Raw genomic sequence first — 19,076 nt, 5'->3', positions numbered from 1 at the left:
ATATACTGGCATGGGTGGAAGATTGGCTATCTAACAGAAAACAAAGAGTTGGGATAAATGATTCGTTCTCAGGCTGGCAATCAGTAACTAGTGGTGTTCCGCAGGGGTCAGTGCTGGGACCCCAACTCTTTACAATCTATATTAACGATTTGGAGGAAGGGACCAAGTGCAACATATCCAAGTTTGCCGACGATACAAAGATGGGAGGGAAAGCAGTGAGTGAGGAGGACACAAAAAACCTGCAAAAGGACATAGACAGGCTAAGTGAGTGGGCAGAGATTTGTCAGATGCAATATAATGTTGGAAAGTGTGAGGTTATGCACTTTGGCAGAAAAAATCAAAGAGCAAGTTATTATCTAAATGGAGAGAAACTGCAAAGTGCTACAGTACAAAGGGATCTGGGGGTCCTGGTGCATGAAACACAAAAAGTTAGTATGCAGGTGCAGCAGGTGATCAGGAAGGCCAATGGAATCTTGGCTTTTATTGCAAGGGGGATGGAGTATAAAAACAGGGAAGTCTTGCTGCAGTTATACAGGGTATTGGTGAGGCCACACCTGGAATACTGTGTGCAGTTTTGGTTTCCATATTTAAGAAAAGATATACTTGCTCTCGAGGCGGCTCAGAGAAGGTTCACTCAGTTGATTCCAGAGATGAGGGGGTTGACGTATGAGGAAAGTTTGAGTAGGTTGGGACTCTACTCATTGGAGTTCAGAAGAATGAGAGGTGATCTTATCGAGACATATAAGATTGTGAGGGGGCTTGATCGGGTGGATGCGGTGAGGATGTTTCCACTGATGGGTGAGATTAGAACTAGGGGGCATAATCTTAGAATAAGGGGCTGCCCTTTCAAAACTGAGATGAGGAGAAACTTCTTCACTCAGAGGGTAGTAAACCTATGGAATTTGCTACCCCAGTGAGCTGTGGAAGCTGCAACATTAAATAAATTAAAAATGGAGATAGACATTTTCCTAGCAGATAAGGGAATTAGGGATTACGGGGAGACGGCAGGGAAGTGGACGTGAGTCTAGATTCAGATCAGCCATGATCCTATTGAATGGCGGAGCAGGCCCGAGGGGCCGTATGGCCTACTCCTGCTCCTATTTCTTATGTTCTTATGTTCTTATGTTCCTCTTTGCATGAGAAGCACTATAGAGCTACAGGAAAATTAGGGGCCAATTTTCTCCCCCGCCCCAACAGCAGCTCGACTTTGGCAGGACAGGAATTCCACCAAAAACGTGCCTGCAATCCTGACCCTGGACAATTTACCGTAGTCCGGCTCATCACCACGCTTTGGCCGGCCTCTCAGCAGTGTCTCTACCTGTGCCGAGTCACCAGTCTCAGATGAGGAACTGGCTGCAATGCCTGCCTGCCCAGACTCTTAAACCTTCTGCCTTGCCTACTGCAACAGATCGCACAAGGTAAGGCAACCCTTTAAAGTTTAGATTCTCCCTCCATCACCTTAGCAACCCCGGACGTTGAGAACCTTTGTCCACAGTATGGTGCAAATGATGGGAAAAGCGCCATTTAGGATGTATTCCCCTCAGCTGCGTCTCATTGCGATATCCGGGCTCTTATTTGGATTATCCTGGCCATCAACAGCAGCCTGGGTCTCGAATAGCTTAAAGTGACAACGGTGGTGCAATCGTTAGTCCTTCAGTGAATGTAACCATTGCATCAAGGGCATGAGAAACATTCGGATAGTCTATCCTGGATCCCGGGGAGTGATTACAAGGCAGTAATCTAATCGACTTCTTCACTTTTGTGGTTTCTTGCTGTCATCTGAACCTGGAATTTAGATTTCAGCCTTGAAATCACTCCAGAATATGTCATTTTTTTTAGAATACTGTACATTCCATTCTCTACCACTCAGCATAACACTTTGTGATTTAGCCCTCCCTACCAAGGCCCTAAGCTCTGGAATTCCCTCCCTAAACCTCTCCGCCTCTCTCTCCTCCTTTAGGACACTCCTTAAAGCCTCTTTGACCAAGCTTTCGGTCATCTGCCCCTAACATACGAACATACATACGAACATACGAATTAGGAGCAGGAGTCGGCCACTCGGCCCCTCGAGCCTGCTCCGCCATTCAATAAGATCATGGCTGATCCGATTACTCCACATTCCCGCCTACCCCCGATAACCTTTCACCCCCCCTTGCTTATCAAGAATCTATCCACCTCTGCCTTAAAAATATTCAAAGACTCTGCTTCCACCGCCCTCTGAGGAAGAGAGTTCCAAAGACTCACGATCCTCTGTGAGAAACAATTTCTCCTCATCTCTGACTTAAATGGGAGACCCCTTATTTTTAAACAGTGACCCCTGATTCTAGATTCTCCCACAAGAGGAAACATCCTCTCCACATCCACCCTGTCCAGACCCCTCAGGATGTTACATGTTTCAATCAAGTCACCTCTTACTCTTCTAAACTCCAGCGGATACAAGCCTAGCCTGTCCAACCTTTCCTCATAAGACAACCCACCCATTCCAGGTATAGTCTAGTAAACCTTCTCTGAACTGCTTCCAACGCATTTACATCCTTCCTTAAATAAGGAGACCAATACTGTACACAGTGCTCCAGATGTGGTCTCACCAATGCCCTGTATAACTGAAGCATAACCTCCCTACTTTTGTATTCAATTCCCCTCGCAATAAACAATAACATTCTATTAGCTTTCCTAATTACTTGCTGTAACTGTATATTAACCTTTTGCAATTCATGCACGAGGACCCCCAGATCCCTCTGCATCTCAGAGCTGTGCAAACTCTCGTCATTTAGATAATAGGCTTATTTTTTTAACATCTCCTTACGTGTCTCTGTGTCAAATTTTGTTTTATATTGCTCCTATGAAGTGGGGCGTTTTACTATGTTAAAGGTGCTATATAAATGCAAGTTGTTGTTGTTGTTGCAGTATTCTCCAGTATATCATAAGATGTAATAAACCATTTTTCCACTATGTCACTGCCTAATATAACATACCCCACACTCAGTATATTACATAATTTACTGTAACACTTTCAGATGTGCCACACCCCTCACTCTAAGATACCTTACATATCATATTCTTTACAGTCTTCTTCTTCTTAGGCAGTCCCTCGGAACTGAGGATGACTTAAAGTAACACTGTCTGGTATACCATGGCCGGGGATATCGAGACATTTATTGGTTCCCTCACTATAACAGGCACCATCGTATAAGACATTAAACCGAGGCCCCGTCTGCTCTCTCAGGTGGATGTAAAAGATCCCAGGGCACTATTTCGAAGAAGAGCAGCGGAGTTCTCCCCGGTGTCCTGGGCCAATATTTATCTCTCAATCAACATCACTAAAACAGATTATCTGGCCATTATCACCTTGCTGTTTGCTGTGTGCATATTGTCTGCTGTATTTCCTACTTTACCACAGTGACTACACTTCAAAAGTACTTCATTGGCTGTAAAGCGCGTTGGGACATCCTGAGGTCGTGAAAGGCGCTATAGAAATGCAAGCATTTTCTTCTATAACATTACACCTGTCTTTTCTATGCAGTAACACTGATTTATGAATCAACCTTATTAAATAACCATACCCTGACGGTCAAAACTTATTCCTCCGTACATAATGATCGCCAACCCTGGAGAATATTTCTAGAGGGTTCCAGATTGCGTTTGGCATTCCTTTCATCCTGAAGCTGTGGTTAGGTGACCTAATTGGATGAATAATGATTGGCTAGGAAGTAAAGCGGGCATAGCCAAGTAACAAATTCATTTAAAACATTCTGCGGCTAAGGGAACACATCAGGGAGTGCTCATAAGAATCATTTTTTTGTGAACTGTGAGATGGAAAGCATAAAAGTCCAGTTCACTGGGAGAACAGTATATTTGTTACAATAAAAAATGTATTTTAACGCAACGCTGGCTTAGCGCTGATGTCAGGTGAAAAAAGGAATGAGAGGCCAGCACTCCCGCCTCAACCTGGAGCACTGTAAGTGCTTCCAAAATGAGCACAGAAGGACTCTCAAGGCCACAGAGGACCTCAGTGCATTGGGCAGCTGTTTCAAAAATTACAAAGTAGTCGAGCTAAGTGCTCATTTCAAGGTTACGTATTACGATATATTACAGCACAGAAACAGGCCATTCGGCCCAACTGGTCCATGCCGGTGTTTATATGCTCCACACGAGCCTCCTCCCACCCCTTCTTCATCTAACCCCATCAACACATCCTTCTATCCCTTTCTCCAACATGTGATTATCTAGCTTCCCCTTGAATGATCTGATCGAAGTCTTCCAAGATATTAAGGGGAACAGATAGGGTAGATGGAGAGAAATTATTTCCGCTGGTTGGGGAGTCTAGGACTAGGGGCCATAGTCTAAAAATTAGAGCCAGACCTTTCAGGGGTGAAGTTAGGAAACACTTCTACACACAAAGGGTGGTAGAAGTTTGGAACTCTCTTCCGCAAATGACAATTGATGCTGGGTCAATTGTTAATTTTAAATCTGAGATTGATAGCTTTTTGTTAACCAAAGGTATTAAGGGATATGGGGTAAAGGAGTTAGATTGCAACTCAGCCATGATCTCATTGAATGGCAAAACAGGCTCGAGTGGCTAAATGGCCTCCTCGTGCTCCTATGCATTTATTCTAGTCACTTCAACCACTCCCTGTGGTAGCGAGTTCCACATTGTCACCACTTTCTGGGTAAAGAAGTTTCTCCTGAATTCCCTATTAAAAGAAAGACTTGCATTTCTATAGCGCCTTTCACGACCACCGGACATCCCAAAGCGCTTTGCAGCCAATTAAGTATTTTTGGAGTGTAGCCACTGTTGTGATGTGGGAAACTTGGATTTATTTAAGGTTTTTTTTATCCCCACTTAAATTTTCTCCCCATCTCGCCTGAAGGTGCTGTCTCTTGCTGCGGGGCTCAGCTGCATCGGTGCCCTTTGCCCTCTGGCACTTCACCGAAGTGGCCATTTTTCTCATGCTTAAACCTCACCAATGAGTGTTGGCAAACTATTCCACCACAAAAGGAATCATAGCCAAATCAAAGCCTTCCCTCACCCTAGCTCAATGGTGCTGAGGTCAATCATGAAGCAATAATTGCTACATCAGATGAGATCAACTGACTCAGCCTTTGTGAACTTGTCATGCTGTAATTACACCCTCCCACCAGCATTGGTGCTGCAGTGTGTTGGCAGGATATGATTTGGTCATTGTAGACCAGCTTGTCTATTTTAGTGATGACCCTTCTCATACCATGCCTCTTGAAAGGGAATGCCACACCCTTATGGGGAAAAGGCTGATCGCACAACAACCTTTAACACAGCTGAATGTTCCCTCAATTTTATTTTTAAGGGTTTACATTAATGTAAATATTTTATGCAGCCATCTCAATTCCAATTCTGGCCTCTTGAGCATCCCCGATTTTCATCACTCCACCACTGGTGGCCGTGCCTTCTGTTGCCTGGGCCCTAAGCTCTGGAATTCCCTCCCTAAACCTCTCCGCCTCTCTCTCCTCCTTTTAAGACCCTCCTTAAAACCTACCTCTTTGACCAAGCTTTCGGCCACCTGTCCTAATATCTCCTTATGTGGCTCGGTGTTAAATTTTGTTTGATTACGCTCCTGGGAAGTGCCTCGGGACTACGTTAAATTGCGCTGTATAAAAGCACGGTGTTGTTGTTGTTGCAGGGTAAAGTTCATGAATGCAATTCTGGTAAGTCTTTGGTGGAGTATTACTTTAAATGAAGGAGTTGCAGATGCAGAATTGCGAAACGCATGAATAATTAAAGTTTCTAGAAACACGCTACCACAGGCTCAGATGTCAAGGTCATACATGAAGTGACCACAAAAGTGACGCCAGCGTGAGGTGGGAGATTGCGAGTTTGCCACTTTGCACAAAAACCAGGCATCACCTCAAGGCAATGAGTCAAAACATTCTGGAATACGTTCCACACAGCGCTAAGGACAGGAATAAAGGAAAGTCACAACATGTATGGTTACAGGGCCCCAACAAACAGATCTGATATAACAGGATCGAAACTCCTGAGCCCCGAGGCACACCGAGTCTCCGCCCCTTTTCTTCTGGGGTTCCAAAGTGTGCCAGATGTGGGGGGGCGGGTTTTCTTGTGTCTGGCCCCTTTATGACGTCGCGGAAAGAGGCAGGGCTGGCAAGATAATAACATTAAAAAATAGAACCACTTGCATTTATATAGCGCGCTCAGGTTCTCCCAAAGCGTTTTACGGCCAGTGAAGTACTTTTCAAGTACAGTCACTGGTTTCATGTAAGCAAATGCGGCAGCCAATTTGCACACAGCAAGGTCCCACAAAAAAGCAATGAGATAATGACCAGATAATCTGTTTTAGTGATGTTAATTGAGGGATGAGTATTGACCAGGACACCAGGGAGAACTTCCCCTTCTCCTTCGAAATAGTGGCCGTGGGATCTTTTAGGTCCACTTGAGAGGGCAGATGGGGCCTCGCTTTAACATCTTTCCAAAAGGCAGCACTTCAGCGCTGCACTGGAGTGTCAGCCTGGAATTTTGCGCTTGATCCCACGATCTTCTGACTCAGAGGCGAGAGTACCACCCATTGAGCCGCGGCTGGCATCCATTGGAATTCCTGCCATTTCGCCCACCGGCCCCCCCCACTGCAATGTGCACCGTCATGAAGGATATATACATGCTTGGCAGGACTGATCCCGGCAGAAGAGAGGCCAGTAACATTTACACAGGCGCTGGATTCTGAATACAGATGGTCTCATGTTATAATGTTAGGATGGTGGGAAGTTCAAAATTAGCAGCTTTAAAAATTAATTTGAAGATCTTTGCCCGGCTCGGCCCTCCGATTTACACTTCGGCAAAGAGAGTTATAGTAACATTGTACAGTACTGTAAGTTAGCCTATTCCTGAGTTACTACAACAGCAACTCCTTGCATCTATATAGTGTCTTTAATGTAGTAAAACTGACCCGGGGCGTTATCAGAAAAAATTTGAAACAGAGACACATAATGAGATATTAGGACAGGTGACCAAAAGCCTGGACAAAGAGATAGATTTTCAGGTTTCAAGGTAAGGGGCAGGAGGTTTAGAGGGGATTTGAGGAAAAACTTTTTCACCCAGAGGGTGGTTGGAATCTGGAACTCACTGCTTGAAAGGGTGGTAAAGGCAGGAACCCTCACAACATTCAAGAAGCATTTAGATGAGCACTTGAAATGCCATAGCATACAAGGCTACGGACCAAGTGCTGGATTAGAATAGACAGGGCTTGATGGCCGGTGCGGATGTGATGGGCCGAAGGGCCTCTTTGTCTACGAGATTTTACAGAGCATTTTAAAGGAGGAGAGAGAGGCAGAGAGACTTAGTGAGGGAACTCAAGAGATCAGGCCCCAGACAGTTGAAGGCACGGCCGCCAATGGTGGAGCGATAAAAATCATGGATGCGCAAGAGGCCAGAATTGGAGGAATGGAGAGATCCTGGGGGTGGGGTTTGTAGGGCTGGAGGAGGTTACAGAGACAGGGAGAGGCGAGGCCATGGAGGGATTTGGACACAAGGATGAGAATTTTAAAACCGGGGGCCAATGTAGGTCAGCGAGGACAGGGGTGATGGGTGAACTGGTAAAACTATGGGATAAGACAACTTGTACAGTGAGAAGTACAGTGAGCTCCATTTATAATGGACACAGTTTGTCCAGACAACCGGTTAAAGCCCCAAACCAAAGCATTAAAATGATCCACATCATTGGTTTCTCTGCTCAGGGGTATTGGTTTGTACAGACATACACAAGACACGTGAATCAGCCTAAACTGGGAGCAAACACCGATCCCAGAGGTGACAGTGGGTTAATCCATTGCGTCTCCTGCTCCTCAGCATAAGCATGTTTTGAGACCTGTGCATTTTGCATAGGGTTGCTGTGGTGTATGTAACTTGTTCCACCTTAAGAGAATTTAAACCTGTTCCACCTTAAGAGATGTACTACTTTCTCTGGCTGCTGTATATGGTAATACCGGTGGTGACCACACCGGTATATAAGTGCTGTGTAGTAATTTGCTGGGTAGTACAGCCCTAACCCCCGAATAGTAAAGACCTATTGAAAAGTTATTCTTGTAATCTGTGTCAGTAATTGACCTTAAATATAACTGGAACACACAGACTTAACAGTGGCGACGAGTCCGATCTTACCCTGCGGCAGTTTACATCCACGGCAGCTTCGTCCTCAGAACGGGCGTCGAGAAGAGGCATCCACCCTTATCATCCTGCTGAACAGCACGTCGCGCGGGAGGCATCGAGGACCCGGAGTGAAGAAGAGAAATTCTGAACTCAAAGCCCCCATCAGCGGCAGACAGCTATCTTCCTTCTACCACGGTGGTGGGTAAGCCAATCAGCGAAAGTCGGCCGCGTTGGCTGTATCGAAGGGGAGGGAAGACGGAGGAAAGAGGGCGGTGAAATCGACCGCGGCCGGTGAAAAGGGCCGGGCCGCATTCGGGCCGAAAGGCGCAGCGACTGGGGCAGCTGAAGGCGCGAGAGCCACGGTGAATTCGAACGCAGCGGGTGCACATAACCAGGCTGCAAGAAGGGCTGCGAGGCACGATGGCAGGGAAGCGCGAATGCCCACGGGAACCGCAGTGGAGTAGAAGCAGCGTCGGGGGAGTTGTTAACCACTGGGGAGGCGAGACCGGCAGCAGCACAGCAATCGCCATTGCAGCCAGCGGGTGAAGAAGACGAGCGCAGGAAAGACCGCCAAGCGCGGGAAGCCGCCATTTTGGAAAAAAAAAAATTGCAAAGATGCCTAAACATGGGAACATTAATACTTTTGATAGCGACATCGAAGATTGGACCACATATGTAGAACGCATAGAAGTTTATTGTAGAGCAAATAAGATACCAGATGGGGAGAAAGAACTAACCTTATTAAACTTAATGGGTGCGAAGACATACGGGCAATTGAAACACCTTCTATCACCAGAGAAACCGGCGGATAAGACTTTCGCGGATATTGTTACCGTCCTGAAAAATCATTTAAGCCCCACGCCGCTGATGCTAGCGGAACGATTTAAATTTTACAGCAGAAAGCAGCTGAAAGATGAAAGCAATGCTGAATTTTTAATTGAATTGCGTAAGCTAGCAAAGTACTGTCAGTTTGGAACAGGACTAACAGATGCGCTAAGAGATAAATTTGTGTGTGGATTGTTAAAAGAAGAGACACAAAAGCGACTGCTTGAGGAGAATGAGCTGACGCTTGATAAAGCTGTCGCTATGGCAGCATCGCACGAAGCCGCAGCGAGAGGCACGGCGGTAATGCAGCTACGGTCACCAGAACTCAGCACAAATCAAATGGTCTTGGGTACAGTAAAATGTTATCGTTGTGGAAAGACAACGCACGATCAGAACCAGTGCTGGTTCAAAAATAAGGAATGCAGAAAATGTGGCAGGCTTGGTCACATAGCTAAAGTGTGCCGGTCAGGAGAGAAGACCAGCAACAAAAAGTCACCGCAGGGAAAGTACAGAAAGGTACACAAGGTGACAGAGAACAGTTCGAACGAACAGAAGTCAGATTCAGACGCCAGCAGTAATGAACTGGGTAGCTTAAGAGTACACAACGTTGGTAAGGAAGCAGACCTCCAGACAATTTGGGTCACACTTCAGATAGCAGGAGTCCAAGTGAAGATGGAATTGGACACTGGATCGGCATTGACGGTCATGAATAAGAAAGATTACAAAAGGTTATTCCAACATATTCCCCTACGGGATACGGAGATTGTATTGAAAACATACACGGGGCAAAGAGTATACCCCATCGGAAAGATAGAGGTAAAGGTGGTCCACAAGGGCAAAGAAAGCCGAGGAATGGACTTATATGTGCTACCTGAAGGAGGTCCACCACTACTGGGACGGGAGTGGATTAGAAAAATGAATATGGACTGGCATTCCTTAAAAGCACTAACGGTAGATGCCAGGGAAACAGATGTCAAACCTAAACGATTGTCCAGAATATTGGATGATGCTAAAGAGGTGTTCCAGCAGGGACTGGGAACACTGAGAGGAATTACGGCAAACATCAAGATTGAAGAACATGCACAACCAAAATTTTCCAAAGCCAGACCGGTACCCTATGCGATACGACCTAACATCTGTGGTTGGTAAAATGTTAGAGTCCATTATTAAGGAGACAGTAACGGGACATTTGGATAAACACAATTTAATAGGGCAAACTCAGCATGGTTTCATGAAGGGGAAGTCATGTTTAACAAATTTGCTTGAGTTTTTTGAGGAAGTAACATACAGGGTGGATAAAGGGGAACCAGTGGACGTAGTGTATTTAGACTTCCAAAAGGCATTTGACAAGGTGCCACACAAAAGATTATTGCTCAAGATAAAAAATCACGGGATTGGGGGTAATATTCTGGCGTGGGTGGAGGATTGGCTCTCTAACAGAAAGCAGAGAGTTGGGATAAATGGTTCGTTCTCAGATTGGCAACCAGTAACTAGTGGTGTTCCGCAGGGGTCAGTGCTGGGTCCCCAACTCTTTACAATCTATATTAACGATTTGGAGGAGGGGACCGAGTGTAACATATCAAAGTTTGCAGATGATACAAAGATGGGACGGAAAGTAGTGAGTGAGGAGGACATAAAAAACCTGCAAAGGGACATAGACAGGCTAAGTAAGTGGGCAGAGATTTGGCAGATGGAATACAATACTGGAAAGTGTGAGGTTATGCACTTTGGCAGGAAAAATCATAGAGCAAGTTATTATCTTAATGGCAAGAAACTGGAAAGTACTGTAGTACAAAGGGATCTGGGGGTCCTGGTGCACGAAACTCAAAAAGTTAGTATGCAGGTGCAGCAAGTGATTAAGAAGGCCAATGGAATGTTGGCTTTTATTGCTAGGGGGTTGGAATATAAAAACAGGGAGGTATTGCTGCAGTTGTACAAGGTATTGGTGAGGCCGCACCTGGAATACTGCATACAGTTTTGGTGTCCATACTTAAGAAAAGACATACTTGCTCTCGAGTCAGTACAAAGAAGGTTCACTCGGTTAATCCCGGGGATGAGGGGGTGGTCATATGAGGAGAGGTTGAGTAGATTGGGACTCTACTCATTGGAGTTCAGAAGAATGAGAGGCGATCTTATTGAAACATATAAGATTGTGAAGGGGCTTGATCGGGTGGATGCGGTGAGGATGTTCCCAATGATGGGTGAAACTAGAACTAGGGGGCATAATCTTAAAATAAGGGGCTGCTCATTCAAAACTGAGATGAGGAGAAACTTCTTCACTCAGAGGGTGGTAGGTTTGTGGAATTTGCTGCCCCAGAAAGCTGTGGAAGCTACATCATTAAATAAATTTAAAACAGAAATAGATAGTTTCCTAGAAGTAAAGGGAATTAAGGGTTACGGGGAGCGGGCAGGAAATTGGACATGAGTCTAGGTTCGGAATGGTCATGGCCCTGTGGGTAGTGGAGTGGGCCCAGGGGCCGTGTAGCCTTGTTCTGCTCCTACTGTGTTCTAATTCTGTTAGATTTCAGGAGATGGTTTTATTCCTGTTCCTGGCTGGGGTGGAGATCGCCTTTACAGAAGGTAAGTACTGTAGAAAATATAGGGACAGAGTGATCTCCTGGAAGAATTTCGATCGCCTAGATGGGTCGGAGAGGAATTTCCCAGATTTTTTTCTCCCAAATTGGCCATTGGGTCTTTATCTGGTTTTTCGCCTCTCCCGGGAGATCACATGGGTTCGGGTGGATGCAGAGTGATAGAAGATTTGAGGTTAGGATCAGATCAGCCATGATCTTATTGAATGGTGGAGCAGGCTCGAGGGGCCGATTGGCCTACTCCTGCTCCTATTTCTTATGTTCTTATGTTCTTATGTTCTTATGACCTGCTGTGGAAGCGGAGCTGGAAGCGCTAGAACGTTCAGGAGTACTGTCTAAGGTAGACTGGAGTGAGTGGGCTACGCCCATTGTTCCCGTGATGAAACGCCCTTCGAGCAACAAGCCGGGAGAACCAGGGAAGGTTCGCATCTGTGGAGATTTCAAGATCACTGTTAATCCGGTGCTTCACACGGTGCAGTATCCGTTTCCGCGGATTGAGGATATCTTCGCTTCATTGTCGGGCGGGAAACACTTCACCAAGATAGACCTGGCGCAGGCGTACTTACAGATGGAAGTTGAGGAAGAGTCACGCCAGTACCTCACGATCAACACGCATAGAGGCTTGTACCGGTATAATAGACTGGTTTTTGGAGTGGCATCGGCTCCAGCAATTTGGCAGAGGGCCATGGAGCAGGTATTACAGGGAATTCCAGGCACACAATGTTACCTGGACGATATTCTAATTACAGGAGATGGTGACGAGGAACACCTCGCAAATTTGGAACTGGTGCTCATCAGATTGAAAGAATATGGACTTCGAGTTAATCGGCAGAAATGTGAGTTCTTTCAGAAGCGGATCTTGTACTGTGGCCATGTCATTGACCAGGAGGGACTTCATAAGTCTCCTGACAAGATCGAAGCAGTTGTGAAGGCTCCCGCTCCGGTTAATGTAGCTCAGTTGAGGTCGTTCCTAGGATTGATTAACTATTACCATAAGTTTCTGCCAAATTTATCCACGGTACTGCACCCGCTGAACGCTCTTTTGCAGAAGGGAGTACCATGGGAGTGGAGCGAGGACTGTAAGAAGGCCTTTCGCAAAAGCAAGGAATTGATAACCTCAGAGGAAGTGTTGGCTCACTTCAACCCAACACTGCCTATTCGTTTGGCTTGTGATGCTTCTCCATATGGTATTGGGGCAGTACTTTCACACAAGTTGCCAAATGGCACGGAGAGGCCAGTCGCGTTCGCATCCAGATCATTGACCTCCGCTGAGCGCAACTATGCTCAGATAGATAGGGAGGCTCTCAGCCTTGTGTGGGGAGTAAAGAAGTTTGATCATTACCTGCAGGGCCAAAAGTTTACGCTTCTGACAGACCATCAGCCGTTGGTATCCATTTTTAACCCTAAGAAGGGTGTGTCGGTGATGACAGCACAGAGACTCCAGAGATGGTCCCTTTTCCTAGGGGCACATCAATATCAGATAGAATTCAAAGGTACAAAGCAGCATGGTAATGCTGATGGGCTGGCGCGCCTGCCACTACCTGAAGAAGAGGAGACAACGAAGGTTGACCCTGTTGAGTTATTTCACTCGACCATCATCGAGTGTTTACCAGTCACCAATGCAAGTATTGAAAGAGAAACCAGGAACGACCCGACACTGTCCCGAGTCTACGAGGTGACAGTGAAGGGATGGCCAGCACATGGTGATTCTCTGTTACCGGCATTCTCGGCAAGATGAGACCAGCTGTCCGTCTGTCAAGGAACATTGATGTATGGAACGAGAGTGATTATTCCTCCTAAGTTAAGGGAAAGAGTTCTAAAGGAACTGCATGAAGGTCATCTGGGGGGAGTCAAGATGAAAAGCCTTGCTAGGGCTTATGTGTGGTGGCCGGGTATCGACCAACAGATAGAGGAGCTGACGAAAAGCTGCTCAGGGTGCCAAAAAGTGCAAAATGCACCTCCGATTGCACCGCTGCATCCATGGGAATGGCCTTCAGCCCCATGGCAACGCGTACATATTGACTTTGCTGGTCCATTCATGGACTCCATGTTTCTAATTGCGGTGGACGCACATTCTAAATGGCCAGAAGTGATCAAGATGACTACCACTACTTCAGAAAAGACAATTGCGGTGTTAAGAACGATATTCGCAAGGAACGGATTGCCAGAACAAATATGTTCCGACAACGGACCACAGTTCGTGTCAGAAGAATTCCAAAAATTCTTAAAGAAGAATGGGGTGAAACATTATACCTCTGCCCCATATCATCCGACTACAAATGGGTTGGCCGAGAGATTTGTACAAACATTCAAAAAGGCAATAAAGGCCATGAGCGAAGATCAGATTCCACTAAAACATAAGGTGGACAAGTTTCTGCTGGCATATCGAAACGCCGCTCATGCAGTGACAAACCAAAGTCCTGCCATGATGTTTTATAACAGGAGGTTGCGGTCCAGGTTGGACTTGTTAAAACCAAATGTGCGGAGGGAAGTTGAAAACAAACAGTTCCAGCATATAAATAACAAGGCCACTCGGAGTTTCGAGGTAGGACAACCAGTGTTGGCCAGGGACTATGGAAACGAGAAATGGCAATCCGGAACAATTCGGGCCAGACAAGGACCCCTGATGTACACGGTAGATGTTGGTAAAAATGTAATACGGCGTCATGCTGACCAACTGGTAGAATCGAGAACAAGGGTCGAACCCATGGTTACGACAGAGACAACCGTGGAAGAAGTTAGTGAACCTGAAGCATCTACCTCGGCAGTGAATGTACCTGATGATGATGTCTAAGACATAAGAGACCAACTAGAGGAGTCACCTCAGCAACAAGAATCAGAGACCCCTGAAAGGCGTTATCCAACTCGAATCAGGAGGCTTCCTGAGAGACTGAACCTTTGAACTGTTTCTACATGAAGTTGTATATATGTATATATGTTATTATGTTCTGTTAAATGGGGATATAACTGTTAAGCTAAAAAGGGAGGATTGTGGTGTATGTAACTTGTTCCACCTTAAGAGAACTTAAACCTGTTCCACCTTAAGAGATGTACTACTTTCTCTGGCTGCTGTATACGGTAATACCGGTGGTGACCACACCGGTATATAAGTGCTGTGTAGTAATTTGCTGGGTAGTACAGCCCTAACCTCCGAATAGTAAAGACCTATTGAAAAGTTATTCTTGTAATCTGTGTCAGTAATTGACCTTAAATATAACTGGAACACACAGACTTAACAGTTGCCAACTCTCCAGGATTGCCCTGGAGTCTCCATGAATTGAAGATTAATCTTCAGGACACTGCAGCGAGCAACACCCAGGAGAAACATCATAGGCGCATTAAAAAAAGTTGTATGTTTCTTTTCATTTTTTGTGAACACTTCTGTTTAAAAGTTATAAAAATATTGAAGAAGGGGAAAAAAAGGCTATTTGGCTGAGAGCCAAAAATCATCCATTTGGATAATGAAGAGTCTGTTTGCTTTCTGATTTTTTTTTATTCATTCACGGGATCTGTGCGTCGCCAGCAAGGCTGGCATTTATTGCCCATCCCCAATTGCCCTTGAGAAGGTGGTGGTGAGCCGCCTTCTTGAACCGCTGCAGTCCGTGTGGTGAAGGTGCTCCCACAGTGCTGTTAGGGAGGGAGTTCCAGGATTTTGACCCAGCGACGATGAAGGAATGGCGATTATACTTCCAAGTCAGGATGGTGTGTGACTTGGAGGGGAACTTGGAGGTGGTGGTGTTCCCATGTGCCTGCTGCCCTTGTCCTTCTAGGTGGTAGAGGTCGTGGGTTTGGGAGGTGCTGCCGAAGAAGCCTTGGCGAGTTGCTGCAGTGCATCTTGTAGATGGTACACACTGCAGCCACGGTACGCCGGTGGTGGAGGGAGTGAATGTTTAAGGTGGTGGATGGGGTGCCAATCAAGCGGGTTGCTTTGCCCTGGATGGTGTTGAGCTTCTTGAGTGTTGTTGGAGCTGCACTCACGCAGGTGATGGGACACTTTGGTCTGATTGCACCTCTCCAATGCGCTGGGGTAACATTTAGTTTCGACAATAATCCGACATCTTCGGTTGTCTTTTCATTCTGAGGCACTCCCTCGCCCAATCGCACCCTCTATCCCCATCATCCCCACTCCCTCCCAATCGTTTCTCCAGATCGCCCCCTTCCTTGCCCAATTTCCCCCTCAGTCCTGACCATCCTCCCCACCGGCCTTCTCTCTCCCAATTGCTTCCCCCCCACCCCCAAGCCCCCCGCTACCACCCAGAAACTACCCGAGGGCCACTTGCGGTTACACAGTGGCCCAAAATCAAAATCCTCTTTGCCGGTGAGGTGCCTGAGGATGTCCAACAGGCGTGTGTGCAGTGAGGCATCTAAATGAGGCCCGAGGTCCAATATCGGGAGTGCCTCAGGCCCCCGGAAAGAAAAGACCACCGAAGCGGTTAGATTATTGTCTAAACTAAATGTTACCCCAGCGCAATGGAGAGGTGCAATCGGACCAAAGTGTCCCCTCACCTGGATGAGTGCAGCCCCTACAGCATTCAAGAAGCTCAACACCATCCAGGACAAAACAGCTCGCTTGATTGGCACCCCATCCACCACCTTAAACATTCACTCCCTCCACCACCGGCGTACCGTGGCTGCAGTGGGCGCAATGGATTAACCCACTGTCACCTCTGGGATCGGTGTTTGCTCCCAGTTTAGGCTGATTCACGTGTCTTGTGTATGTCTGTACAAACCAATACCCCATAGCAGAGAAACCAATGATGTGGATCATTTTAATGCTTTGGGTTTGGGGCTTTAACCGGTTGTCTGGACAAACTGTGTCCATTATAAATGGAGCTCACTGTACTTCTCACTGTACAAGTTGTCTTGTCCCGTAGTTTTACCAGTTCACCCATCACCCCTGTCCTCGCTGACCTACATTGGCCCCCGGTTTTAAAATTCTCATCCTTGTGTCCAAATCCCTCCATGGCCTCGCCTCTCCCTATTTCTGTAACCTCCTCCAGACCTACAAACCCCACCCCCAGGATCTCTCCATTCCTCAAATCAAGACCTCTTGTGCATCCATGCTAATCATCGCTCCACCATTGGCGGCCGTGCCTTCAACTGCCTGGGGCCTGATCTCTTGAATTCCCTCACTAAGCCTCTCTGCCTCTATCTCCTCCTTTAAGACGCTCCTTAAAACCTACCTCTTTGACCAAGCCTGTTCTAATATCACCTTCTGCGGCTTGATGTCGGGTTTTGTTCGATGATACTCCCATGAAGCACCTTGGGGCTTTCTACTACGTTAAAGGCGCTATATAAATGCAAGTTGTTGTTGTTGTCGTTGGTAACAAGAAACTGGGCTGGGGCTCAAAGTAGGCGGAGTTTCACCAGGGAAGAGCTAGAGGGTCCACCCATTTTCTGCTTCAGGTCACCCACTTAGCGCCCCATGGTTTGTGGGGGAAGGGCCTATGGTGGAAAATCTAGGCTATAGTGTTTATCCCACCAATTGTTATTTGCCCAGTTACTGAAGCCTTGTTGTGTTGCATGACTAGAGTTAATAATGCTTTCAGGTTAAAATGAGCAGGAGATCGATATTATTGATGCAATATGAAGTGTTCTTATTATCTATTATTAACCTTGAGTGTGATTCCACAGGCCACTAGAGTTGATTGATGTTTGCATTTATGTATTTCATGACATGTAATAATCTGATCAATTTAAGGTGATAATTCCAAAACATTTGTACGTAGCATATTCTGAAGATAGAAAGCCTTGCATTTATATAGCGCCTTTCATGACCACTGGGCAGCCCAAAGCGCTTTACAGCCAATAAAGTACATTTTTTTTTAAGTGTAATCACTGTTGTAATGTAGGAAACGCAGCAGCCAGTTTGCACACAGCAAACTCCCACAAACAGCAATGTGATAATGACCAGATAATCTGCTTTTTAGTGATATTGATTGAGGGATAAATGTCGGCAACGTCAGTGTTCTTGCTCAGGCCAACATCCCCAGCATCGAAGCTTTGACCACGCTCGATCAGCTCTGATGGACGGGTCACATTGTCCGCATGCCTGATACGAGACTCCCAAATCAAGCACTCTACTCGGAGCTCCGGCGCGGCAAGAGAGTCCCAGGTGGGCAGAGGAAACGCTTCAAGGACACCCTCAAAGCCTTCTTGAAAAAGTGTAACATCTCCACCAACACTGGGGAATCCCTGGCCCAAGACCGCACAAAGTGGAGGAGAAGCATCTGGGAAGGCGCCAAACACCTCGGGGTAGATTTTCTGCCAGCCGTCGGGCGGCTTTCCTGGCGGCCGGGGGCCGAAAATCGCCGAAAAAGTGGGTCGCGACCCCCCGCCCCCGCCTGATTCCCCACCCCGTCCGACTTTCGGACCGCCGTTTCTCCGCGACCCGCTTCAGTCCCGGCCGCTGCTGGCGGAACTGGTTGTCGGAACACTAATGACCAATTATTACCTTGTTGAAGTAGATTTTCAGGGGCCGTTGCGAATTTGGGGCTTTCCCCACGCTAAACACGCCTGCGGGGAACCCCGCTGATGAGACCTGGCGTGAAGCTTGCCGGCTTGCTTGCTCTCAGCTGCAGGTCAATCGGAGAAGCTGCGATTTAAAGGGAAAGCACTTGTATGTTGAAGGACCTTGTTGTTGCAGGTTTGGGGTTACTTCTTCAAGGCTTAGGCACAGCTGTGGAAGGTTGGAGCCTCACACACTTCTCCAATGCGATCTCCTGGGAAGCCCCTCTCGCCACCCTCACTCAGCGCTTCCTCAGCGGAGGCATCTACGAGAAGCATGGGATGCCTTTTTTTCCTTCCCTTCTTGCCATTAGAGGATCTCCAGCAGCAGAGGTGGCAGCCGCAGAACCAGGAACAGCAGGATGAGCACCAGGAGCACCAGGCTGCTGCTCACTCACCTGAAGCTGCACAGGCCAGAAGGGGCCAGCGCTTGGAAGTGGCTTGAGAGCACCTTGCTGCACTTTAGGGGGCCATGGGGACCCGTTTCTGCACTGGCAGTCCTACTCAGAAGGACTTCCATGAAGATCTGGTTTCTCTGTTCAACAGATGGCCAATGCTCCTCAAGAGATGTCATTCTCTTATGAGCACTCACCATGTTTTCTGTACCCTGGCGAGTTATCTCCTCCATGGAGGTTGCCAACCTTTCCATGGTGATGCGTTCATGCGCCAATGACTCCACAAAGGCTCTGCTCATGGTCGCTATGGACTCCTCCATTCGCTCCACACTCGCAGCGACCCTGGAGACAAAACCTGCCAGAGGCTCCTGCATCTGTGCATGGAGATCCATCACCTCTTCTCTTGCGGATGGACCCAGAGGTAGAGGGTCGACATGCAGCGCAGCTGAGCTGAGCTGGCAGAGTCCTGCGCCCTCCGACGAGGACTCTCCACTGCTGTCCCTGTCTCCAGAATCTGCTGAGGCTCACTTGTGAGCTGTGAAACATCAGGTGACAACACTACTCTATGTCCCGAAGGTCCCCCCGAGGTGTGAGTGTCTGCGCTGGCGCTGGGTGCGCTTACTT

This window comes from Somniosus microcephalus, chromosome 13 (genome assembly GCF_052327205.1).
Source record: "Somniosus microcephalus isolate GS21.2 chromosome 13, FLI_Smic_1.0, whole genome shotgun sequence".
Taxonomy (NCBI): domain Eukaryota; kingdom Metazoa; phylum Chordata; class Chondrichthyes; order Squaliformes; family Somniosidae; genus Somniosus; species Somniosus microcephalus.
Note: the sequence above shows the minus strand (reverse complement) of the source record.